Below are 10991 nucleotides of genomic sequence, written 5' to 3'. Positions count from 1 at the left end.
TCGTGTAAGAGGGACTCTGACAGACGGCAGAGCAGATTTGGTTCTTGCTGTAGATATCAGGCTTTTTTAGTAGGATAATTTTTTTCAGTCTCCACAGGAATGTTCAACAGAAGCAAATCTGTATTTTGTTCCACAAAACCTGAGGAAAAAGGGAAATAGCAATGGCAATTAAACTGTCCCTTTTGCTTCTTGGTAGGATCAGCTTCTGAGCACAAGTGTGCAAATTGGTGACACTGGTGTGTGGGAACAAGGTGGCTTTTGGAGTTCCCTGTTATGGGTCTCAAAGCACTAAAATTTTATCCCAGTCCTGAGACAGCAGCAAAGGGAGCAAGGTCAGTGTTGGTTCTCAGTGTGCCACCTGGTGAACTCTCGGAAACAGTGCCGTCCAACACGGTGAATATCAGAGGTAGAGCTATAAATAGGAGAAAAGAAGAAAAATGGTCTTGAGATTGTGTTATAAGACTCAGTTTCTGCTCATGATTCTGCCAGGGACTGAAGGCTAAGCAGACCTAGCTTCTCTCATGCAAATAGTTCGTTTCTTTATAATGGGATTGCCAGCGTGATGGTCAGTACTGGCTTTGTACCTTGACCCTGGTGGATCCCCTGGCTGGTCACCCAGCAGTCAGAGGCTTGCCTGTCCCTCCAGGTCTCTCTATCTGGAGCAGACCCTGCACAGGCTCTCCTCTCAAACTCTGGTGTGTAAGTTTTCTTCAGCTCAGCAGACTGGGAGCACTCTAAACCAGTTGTTTGTTGACAGCAGTGCAATAGCTGAAGCAGACAAACTCATCAGCTTCCTCAGGGTTCCAGATGCAAGAGCACTTTCCTTCACTAGCACAAGAAATGTGTCAGGTTAGACAATAAAACCAGCTGCCTCAATTTCTTCAGCACTCTCGAACATCCCTTGGGAACACCCAGCAGCTCTTCTAGATCAGCATGAGTGCATCGCCAACAAGAGCTGGCTGGTACAGTTGGACTGGCTGGAAGAGGGTATTTTTTTTCTAGATGCCTGTTGCAGAGGAGTTGGCCTGCCTTTCGTTGGAAGTTCCCTTCAAGCTTCTGTGGCTTTGTGCTTTTGAGAGCCAGGGCGAACATCTGATCTCTTTGTTCTTCTAGGGAAATCGCATTGTTCTTAGGGCTGTCCCTGCAGACACATTTGGCTGAGCTGCCTTCCCTAGGTTCAGGCTGCCATTGTCCCCATGTACTTCCACTTGAATGGAAGCCATCAGTGTTTAACAACCTTCTATTGTCCCTTATCCAAGAGATGTGACACAACCCTGGTAGCAAATGGCTCATTCTCCCAAGTATCCAAGGAGATAGTATTGCATCCTGCACATGAGGTTTGGTAAGATACGCTGAGGCAGATCCTGTACCTCATCACACCCCAGTTATAGCCTTAACTACACCCATACACCCCAGCTATAGCCTTAACTATACCCATACACCCCAGCTATAGCCTTAACTACACCCATACACCCCAGCTATAGCCTTAACTACACCCATACACCCCAGCTATAGCCTTAACTATACCCATACACCCCTGCCCTGACTCTGCCAGCAGAGACATTCTGGCACTGCCTCAGTCTGATGTATTATCCTATAGGATGGAAATCAGCAGCATCAGGGTAAGTTATTTTGACATCATTAAAACCATATCTCTCCTAGGGTTTCTTCTTGAAGACCAATAAAATTTCATTCGTGTTAACTGGAAGAGAAATACTGGTCCAGCAATCCCAAATACCAACCTTGGGCTAGTCCTGGCCACAAACATCTTCTAAAGCAACCAGACCTTGGGCAGTTCCTGGGTGGTGGCATCAGGAAGGTGTCTCAAAGCTGCCCAGACTCACTGTCCAGACAGTGGGGCCAAGGTTTGGCCTTGGGGACAGGCAGGGAGGGACCAGTAGAGGCAGTCCTGGTGGACAGAGCACACTCCTCCAGGCTGCCCACAGTGAGGAGCAGGAGAGGGGATGGCTCTTAGAGTGTGCTCTACTTTGGGGATACGTTTGTTTCTCCTAGACGGATGCAATGTGTTTGTGACCAGAGGGAGTCACTATTTTTGCAGTAGCAGCCATGTAGCCATTTTCAATGTCCCAAGACCTTGAGTAACCCCAAACTTCATGAGCACTTCCACTGGAAGGACAGAGTCTCCCCTTCTGCACGACAGACGCTTGCTCTCCAGCCAGGAGTGATCTTCATTTCTGCTTGGCAGGCACTCCATGATCCTCCCTTGCTAAGTGATGGCAAAGGCAGCTTGCTAGACCTAGAACTGTAGTGTCAGAAGACAGAGTAAAGAAGTCAATGAGGAGCAGAGAACAGGCAAAACACATGGCCAAGATGGTCATTAGACAGTGACACAGTGACTAGTGATTTACAGAATTGGACCCAAAATTTCTCTGTGCTTTTGTTTCCTCATCTAAAATTGGGTGTAGTCGCCCAGGCAAGTGATATAAATTGGGTCCTAGGTGGAAGCTGCCAGAGAAAGTAAGTTATTCTTTGAGGTTTTGGTGGTTGAAGAGTGCTTGATGTTTGGAGAGAGATTAAAAAAAAAAATACTAAGTGATGCATTACTTGTTCTCTGCTGTTCAGCTACAAGTAAATTGTCTCTGCAACAATCAGTTAAAAGAAAGAACAGAGGAAAAAAAAAAAAGAAACAAAATATTAACAACTGGGCTAAAGCCAACCATTCAGCGGTAACAGCGTAGTAATCGTTTGCTCCAGTATTGTGCTCAGATGGGCAAGGAGAAGATGTACCAACTGCTATGGATTTGGTGGGCAAGACGTATTACTGATTTTTTTCAGCCATCTGTCTGACCTATGATTAAAAGGGCTTGCTCTGTATGTTTTCTTTTTCCCTTGATCAGGCTTGAAGCTTGCAGAGTGAGGGACTAAGTCTTAAATTTTTGGCCTTTTTTTAGAACAGAAAGTTGGTGTAATTTGCTGTAGGTGTCGGCAGGTTAGCTGGTTCACCAGCTGGCAAGATGAGCTTATTTTTATAATTTTTCAACATATTTTTTACTTTTATTTTTCAAAACTATCTCAGTGAGGCTTCAAATTCAACTGTCAAGTTCCAGAAATCTGCAGTGGCTTAATTTGCTGGGCTAAAGGCATGAGGAGTGATGAGGAAGCAGTAAGTAATTAAATTGCTGCAGAGATAACATCTATCTGACTTAATCGTTAAGCTTTTTCTTCATTTTTTTTCAATTTCGCGTGAGAGCTAGTCTACAACATTTGGAATATTAAAAACTGTATTCTGAGCAGCATTCATGCTCTCATTTCTTTAAAAGGATATTCAAGCCATCAGCATTCAGTCATCCTCCAGCCCTCCACAGATGATTTTAGCAAGAAGCACCAAGCATCTTGACCCAGACGCTCAGATCATCTCTCTGACATTATCAGCTGCCCACAAGTTCATTAGGACAGAAAGCTTTTTAAAAATTGCCTTTTTCTTCCCAGGTTCACTGTGGCCCATGCACATAGCCCAGGGTGACATTTTGAGTCCGGCTGGTGGCTGTAGGGTCAGGGTTGGCCTCACGCTGTGGGTCCATCCTTGCCTCTGCCATGCTGTTGTGCCACGGGAAAGGCTTTTCCCCTCTCGTGCTCCAATTTCTGTGGCAGGGGGAGGGAGGAAGGGTTGATCCTTGGTTGGGACAGGGTACTGGATCAGAGGACCTTGCTTGGGACAGAGTGGTGGATCAGAGGACCTCTGGAGGTCATTCATCTCTGTGTTCTGTGGCTCCACAACAAGTTGCACCCTTTGTAGAGCATTCTGGGTTTTGTGAATGAGGACTCTTGTACAAAAGCCAGCTGTTGTTATTATTTATGCTGTTTATTTACTGAATACATTGAGCTGGGGAATGGAAAAAAATCAATCAGCAGGTTCACTTTTTTTATATTTAATTTCACTTTCAGTGTTTGGAGAATGTTGATTTGTTAAGCGCTACTTTTGCCCCTAAACCCCCTAGTTTTACACAGGTGGTGGAAAGGCATCATTCTTGCACACAGGTGTACATTTCTCTTTGGAAGCATCATTGATGGGCTCTGACCAGCAAGGGTTTGCCTCCCGCTGTGCGTGTTCCCCTCTTGCTTTAGGAGAAGTGGTCAGACCCCTCAGCACACCTACGTGTAGCATCGAGGCTTGTTTCCATTTGCTAAGCCGGGCACGTTTTCAGCCGTGCCCCTGCTCGAGCCGCCCCGCAGCTCTGCAGGCAGGTAGCAAACCTCTCCTGCCCGAAACGCCCCGGCCAGCCCCGTCCCTGTCTCACAGCCACAGAACCGAGGGCTCTGCTCCTCCCCGTGACCCACGCGGCACAGGAGCTCTGTGTCCCCAGTGCCGTGCGTGGCTCCGGCGTTGGGCTCTAGTGATGGAGCTGATAAAGCTCTTCCCGTTCCCCTCGCAGGCTGTGACAGATGCACCCCTCACATGTGATCCGACAAATTGGCAGAAGAGAAACTCGGGAGGGAAGACGAGATCTCTTCCCCGCTGCTAGCTCAGACATCAGCTCTGACGCTTTCTTTGCCAGCAATTGGAGGAGCTGCAGCTAGCCTGGCAGTGACGGGGTTAATAATTGTGGTATTGAAAACATTTGCTCTTGATATTGCTGAGGCTTTTTAAAAATGGTCAGAAATAGGTGGTACTTCTCAGCTTCTGGCGAAGCGCTCCACAGAAAACACAGCGTTCCTGCAGCAGAATAACAGCTTGTGGTTTAAATAAATGTTGTTATTTCTGCTCTGCTGTAGGTGTACATGTATGTTTTGGTTCAGTGACTGCCAGATACTGTAAATGAGTATTGATTTCCTTTTCTATTTTAAGCTTTTCTGCAGAAAAGGCATCCCACATGCCTTCAGCTTTCTTTGCCTGCACCTAAAGTGATTGCAGCCAAGGATTTGTCCAACTAAATACTCTTTTATTTTATTGTTACCACTCATCCCCAGTTTAGGAGTTGCGCCCCAGGTTGGTCAGGTTGGTGGTTAAAGCTGTTACATCCAGCCCTGTTTGAGAGCAAATCCAGAAGACAGTGTTTAAATCCGGTGCCAAGCAGTTCCGTATTTCCAGGAGTGCGGCAGCCCTGGCTGCTGTAGGTGAAGCTGCCGTGGCGTTAGGAATGAAGGAGGATTTTATTTTTGAACCTAAAGGCTTTGGACAGCCTGATTAGCTCAGAGTGGCCAAGACATAACACAGACCTGGGTCTGGCAGCCGTAGGCAGAAGGCTCTGTCCATTTGTTAACTTTTCCATCACCTGTAGGTAAACCATTGCACCTCAGCCGCGGTGCTGATTTACTTTGGTTCAAAACATTAATAAACATTTCAGCCTTTAAAGCACATGTTGCAGCCGTCGCTGTCGCAGCATCCCTGCCTCTCACGTTTAGCTGCTTCCATTCAACTTTCTCTCCTACCTGAGGTCTGTGGCAAACGTGGAATAGTAAATTAATTGGAACATGCTCAGAGCCTTGGCAAGCGCTGTGCCTGTGACATCCCTGATTTCCCAGAGGAATAGCTGCTGATATTGATTTTGACAGAGCCTGTAAAGCCTCTCGCTGCAGATTCCTCTCATCGCTGGGCAGGGCTGAAGTGCAGCTCTGGGATGTGCTGAGATAGGATTAGTCATTGGAAATTAATGTGCTTAATCTCAAGGTATGTTAAAATATACATAAGTGCTGCATGATTAAGAAATCAGTCCTTGAGTTTCTGTCTCTAAATTTACGGGATAATTCCACCCTGGTTTTTGGAAAATCACACAGAAAAAGATTTGGCTGTTTGGAGACTCATGTCATCTGCGACATCTGAACGTTTTATGGGTTTGTCAGTTTGTTAAAGATAACCAGTTAAGATCTCTGCCAACGCAGAGGACCGCAGGCAAAATTGGATCAGAAGGGTAAAAGTGAGGATGGGTAATTAACTCAGTGCAGGAGGTAATCAAGAGTTCAGCGTTATGGGTGGAATTGCCTGGTCACAAACTGTACTATTTGGTCTAAGTATTTCAGGGAATTGAAGTTTTATGTTTTGCTTTAAACCATTGCCAAGCAATTAGGAATTGCACAGTCAGTGCTTTATTAAAAAGTAATAGTGTCATACCATCTCCAGTTCAGTGAACAGGTAAAGTGTCATCCTCTTTCTTGCTCCTTACTTATTCACAGCTCTCTTTCCAAGCTAGTGAAGGTTTGCCCACGTAAGCCCAAAACACCTGGTCAAAGTACTGGAGTTGTGCAGTTTTGATTGCAAGGAATGGCTTGGAAACGCTCTGACCGCCTTGTGCCAGATGTGCAGCTTGCAGCTGCTTCCCTGCACAGGTGCTGGGCTGATGGGCTGAATTCTTCCTTTAATAACTCCTTCAGTATTGCTTGCCATGGGTTGTCTGTGCCATTCACTCCTGGAAATAACAACTTGAGGCTGGAGGTGGCTGGAACCATGGCTAGAGTCTAAAACATGGACAATCCCATTTTTAGGAGCCACAGGTTCTGTGAGGAGGCTGACCATGAAGAACGCCTGGTCAGCCCAGGTCAGACCACTGGTGATGGCCAGCTCCTGCGTGAAAAATACCTTGGGGAAAAAGTGAAGTCAGGAAAAGTCTGCATGCTTGTCTTCGAGGATTTTAGAAAACACTGTGTTACGTGTAGATCTAGCGTCCTGTGCCCCGCTGTATGGTTTGTCTCAAACTATAAGCACTTCTTAGCCACCATTTGAAAAGAACTGAGCAAGCATGTTACCAAGGACTTAAAAGTCACCAAGTACTTGTGTGGACCTACCCAGAGGGATGGCTTTACTTGAAACCTTCAGAGGCTCAGCTGTAACTGCTCCCCTTGATGCAGGGATGCTGCTGCCTAATCCCATCCCCTGTGCTGTGCAGAAAGGTGGGATTCAGTGGTCACAAAGGGGCTGGGGTGCCATGTAGGGAGCATTCTTGGATGGCTTGAGCTGACCCCTTCATCAAGCACACCTTGTTCCTTTCTAGGCAGCCTGCTTGGTCTGTGAGCTGGGTTTGCCAGGCTGTGAACTCGGAGCAGCAGTAAGTCATGACTTGTGACCGGGACAGACACCGGGGATCTGAATGTGCTGAGACTGCAAGTGAACGCAGTGAGAAGGAGCTGGTTTTGCACGGCTACTTTGAAACAGAGACATACTTTTATATATATCAAAAAAAAAAAAAAAAAACATCTTTGTTCAGTGGACAGGTTTAGTCCTGAACTAGCCGGTAGTGCTGAGTTTAAGTGATGGTGACTGTGCAGAAGAAAGCTTCTGGCCCCTTCATCACAGCTTTCTCACGCTCTGGAAGGACAACCCGTCTAATTACACAAGCCTTTCTGTTCCCAAGGCTTTGGCTCACCAGGCAGTGCCTGCATTTGGATTTCAAAAAAACCAACCTGGTACACAACTGGCTAAATGGGAATTTTTGTCCCTTCGGAAATCATTAGAGGTTCAGTGCAAGGCCATGAAAGAGGAGGGGGAGGTCTGCGAAAGCTGCTCCTGCTCTTACTCCTTGTTCGTTGGTTCTCCATTGAGAATTGTGGTCCTGCAGCCATCTTCCATCTGCGGGGGCTTTGCTTCCAAGTGAAAATTCATTTTTAATAAAAATAACAAAAAGTATCTTATTTTTCCTGATTTCCAAGGGGATCTGTGCCAAAAACTCTTTTGCTTCTTTGAATATTCTTTCTCCACACCTGTAAGCTAATATAAAATTTCAGGTGTGATTTCAGATTGACTTGAATTGTGCAGCTGATGTCTTCTATTTAAGTAACGCTTTGCACAGTTTTCTTAGAAAGACACTGACTGCTTTGTGCATTCATCCTTGTAGCTCCCCTTGGGAGATCCCACCTCCATTTCATCTCTCTTGTAGCTCTTGTACCGAGGAAGGGCTGAAGCAGAGCACAGTCCAGAACCGGGAGGTCCGATCCCAGCCTTACTCCCAGCCAGCTCTGGGGGCTGTTCTGCCTGGGCTCCCCCCTGGGTCGTCCCCTCCTCAGCCCTGTGTGTGAGCAATTGCCCACACCTTGCCTCTCTGGAGACAGAAGTCATCATGCTTCTCCCAAGGGTTCCTGAGCTCTGTAGGAGGGCAGCAGCCAGGGGAAAGCCCAGCTCCGAGCCCTGAGCCGCCGGTGTCCCCAGAGCTCCTGCCTGCCTTGCAGATCCGGAGCAGCAGGGCTGGCAGCCAGCTCTGCCCAGGAAAATCCCGTCTCTGATATCAAAGTGGAGGAGTGTCTCCCCGAGGCGGTGTGTGTAACCCTAGAATCCCTCCTCCTCGGTTTTATCCAAGAAGGAGTTGGGAAGATTTTTTAATTTAAAAAATTTTAAGCTCCACGCCACACATTTCACCTCTGATCTCCGCCTTGTGTCCCTTAAAATACTACTTCAAAGCTTCCTTGAAACAAAATACAGCTGGTTTCCAGTCTTAACCTTGCAGAGGTTTGCCCAGAGCTCTGCAGTTGCAAGGTTCCAGTAATTCCTTCCCTCCCACCCCCGCCTGAAGTTTCCTTCATCTCTTTTCCCTGTATCAGACCTCTCATGAGTTATTCTCAGTGAGGGCTTGCTTTTCGAAGAGCTACAATAAATCAGCGTAAACTGTTTCTCCACATTGTTTTGTGCTGGCTCTCGCTAGATCCTGTTGAACCTTTTGTTTTGAAATAGATCTGCACTCTCCGGTCCTGTCTCTGCCCCCCTGATTTACGGTGTCTGCACTTTCTGGTGTTGCTGAATAACTTCTCCATGTTACACCTCCCGGAGGTCACGGCAGTTCCCAGATCTCCTCCTAACTCAGTGCTGATGAGGGATTGTGATTTTGAGATTTATGATGAGACCAGGCTTGCAGAAATGTTGCAAGAGAGTTGCTCATGGGCGCAAGGGCAGATCTGAAGGCTGAGCCCTAAGTCTCTGTGATCTTAGACAGCGGGATGCTGCTTAAACTGACAGCAGCCCCTTTGGGCAGGCTCGGATGGGAACTTCCAAACCTGAGTAAATGGGGAAAGAAAGTAGGAAGGAGAGTTTGCTGGAGAGGTTTATTTTTTAATTGCCTGTTTAGGATCGGGACAGGAACGAAGGTGCCTATTCCACTGGACTAGACCAAGCCACATCAACCACAAACGTGCAGAATCCTCCGTCCCCACAAGCTCTGTAAGATCAAGCAGAAATGTTGTGGTGTGAGCATAGCACAGGGTCCTTTGGTGTATTCTGTGGTGCTCAAGGGTTTTTCACAGCCTAAACTGGTCCAGTCTTGAACTACCGCTTACCTCAGTCTATCTGAAGAGGTGAATTCCTCCAGCTTTGGAGTCTCCACACTGGTGCTGCCTGGGCTGGGATGCTGGGAGAAGGCTGATAGAGACTCGACTCCAGACTGTTGCTCCTCTGACTTGCTTTTTCTCCTGAGTTGGGCAAAGTACCTGTAGAACTGCTAGTTTAACATAACATTGTTCAATGATAGCTGAGAAAAGAGGCGGCTACCCAGGTTATGGACCTCCACGGCAAAGCTGAGCTTCGATGGGCCAGCAGAGCAGAGGCTAGGAATGCATCTCCCACAAAACTGAGCCAGGAGAGCAAGCACAGCTCCTTGAAACGTGGCTTGGAATTGGGAGCAAAGTCATTGCCTCTTGTGCCTTCAGAGGGACATAACTCTGCGTGTTTTCTGGAGGCAGAAGGACGGCATGAAGGGACACACCTGTCTCCACCATAAATTTTCCTGTCTAACTGGAGTCACCAGGGTGAACTCTTGGCTAACTGCATAGGTCACTAGCATGAGAGAAATTGCCATCACTGTTTGTAATCCCTGCCCCTGGCCCAAGTTTTGTCAGGGTTGCTTCAGGACACAAATCACCTCGGAGGAAAAAAAAAAAAAAAAGAAAAAAAGTGCAAAATCTGCCTCAAAAAGCAGATACAAAGAGATCCTTCTTCCAAACTTCAGGTCTTACACCCAAAGCAAGAGGTTCAAGTGCCCTCCAGAGAAAAGGTCACCAACGTCTGTTACAGTGAACAAAGCAATTCATTCTTCATGATGTGTTCTTGGAAATTATTAGCTGGAAATTAAAAAAAAAAAAGGTAATCTTTAACCAGATGCCAAAGGTGGAAAATTGGAATGACATTTAAGGCTTGAGAAAGTCACAAGCTGCTTAATGCATAATCTTGTGATGTGAAAGATAACTAATCTTCATAACCAGCAAGGACCACTAACCCAGCTAACACAGGATTGCGTACCGTTAATTAATTTTCCATTACAGTAGACTTTGGCAGCAACATATACATACAAGACATTGTATTCTGAACAAGTTAGAAAGATTTCTGACAGACTCTGCAGTTGCTTGTCCAAAAATGCCACCAGTGAAGTGGTTTTGATAAATAAAGGTGAGTTGTTCACTGTGGTTCTGTGCCTCAGGCTGATGCCAGAGGAACTGATAAATCAGCTCAGACAACACAACGAAGTGGAACACTTCATTTCAGTAAGCCAGGCATTTTTCTGGCAGCCTAGCTAACTCAGAGCTTTCCTGTCAGTTAGTTTTTAAAAATTACTTCAAGAATTTAGTGCCAGGTATTCAAAACTGCTCAAATCAGCTGTTCCTTGTTAGAGTTGATCTGGTTCTAGTAACAACGTACATAATGCCCAATGAAAAGCACAGTTGCCTTACATAGAATAACGTGGCATTAGCTTAAGTTGCAGGGGCTTAATTCAGGAAATCACATCCACGTGTGAGTAAATCAGCCCTTATTCAGGGCAGCATTTGTAAGTCCTTTTTGAACTTTTATCTTGTACTTTTTAAGGCCTGCTGACTTTCATGAGTTGAAGAAAGTTTTCTGAGGTTAAGCAAGTGCTTAAATATTGTTCTGAAGGGGGATGCTTTGGAACGGAAGGGAAGAGATTGCATTTTTCATCCATGCAGTCACAGGAAGCTTGCCTTCAGTTCTTTGGTCTAGTCCCAGTGTTTTGGGTTATTTTCCAGCAATAAAAGAGCATGCACGGGGTCCCTCAGAAGTGCCTCTGTCCCCAGGGGACACAAGATGTTAAAATCATACCATC

General features: G+C 46.3%; 1 protein-coding gene across 1 annotated transcript in view; it reads left to right on the top strand.

Moving 5' to 3' along the window:
- Positions 1-10991, top strand: part of MGLL (monoglyceride lipase) — a 56726-nt gene that overhangs the window by 5709 nt on the left and 40026 nt on the right. The gene's annotated exons all lie outside the window — the stretch shown is intronic.

Source organism: Pterocles gutturalis, unplaced genomic scaffold (assembly GCF_000699245.1).
Source record: "Pterocles gutturalis isolate BGI_N339 unplaced genomic scaffold, ASM69924v1 scaffold14180, whole genome shotgun sequence".
Taxonomy (NCBI): Eukaryota; Metazoa; Chordata; class Aves; order Pterocliformes; family Pteroclidae; genus Pterocles; species Pterocles gutturalis.
Note: the sequence above shows the minus strand (reverse complement) of the source record. Positions and strands in the feature narration are given on the sequence as shown.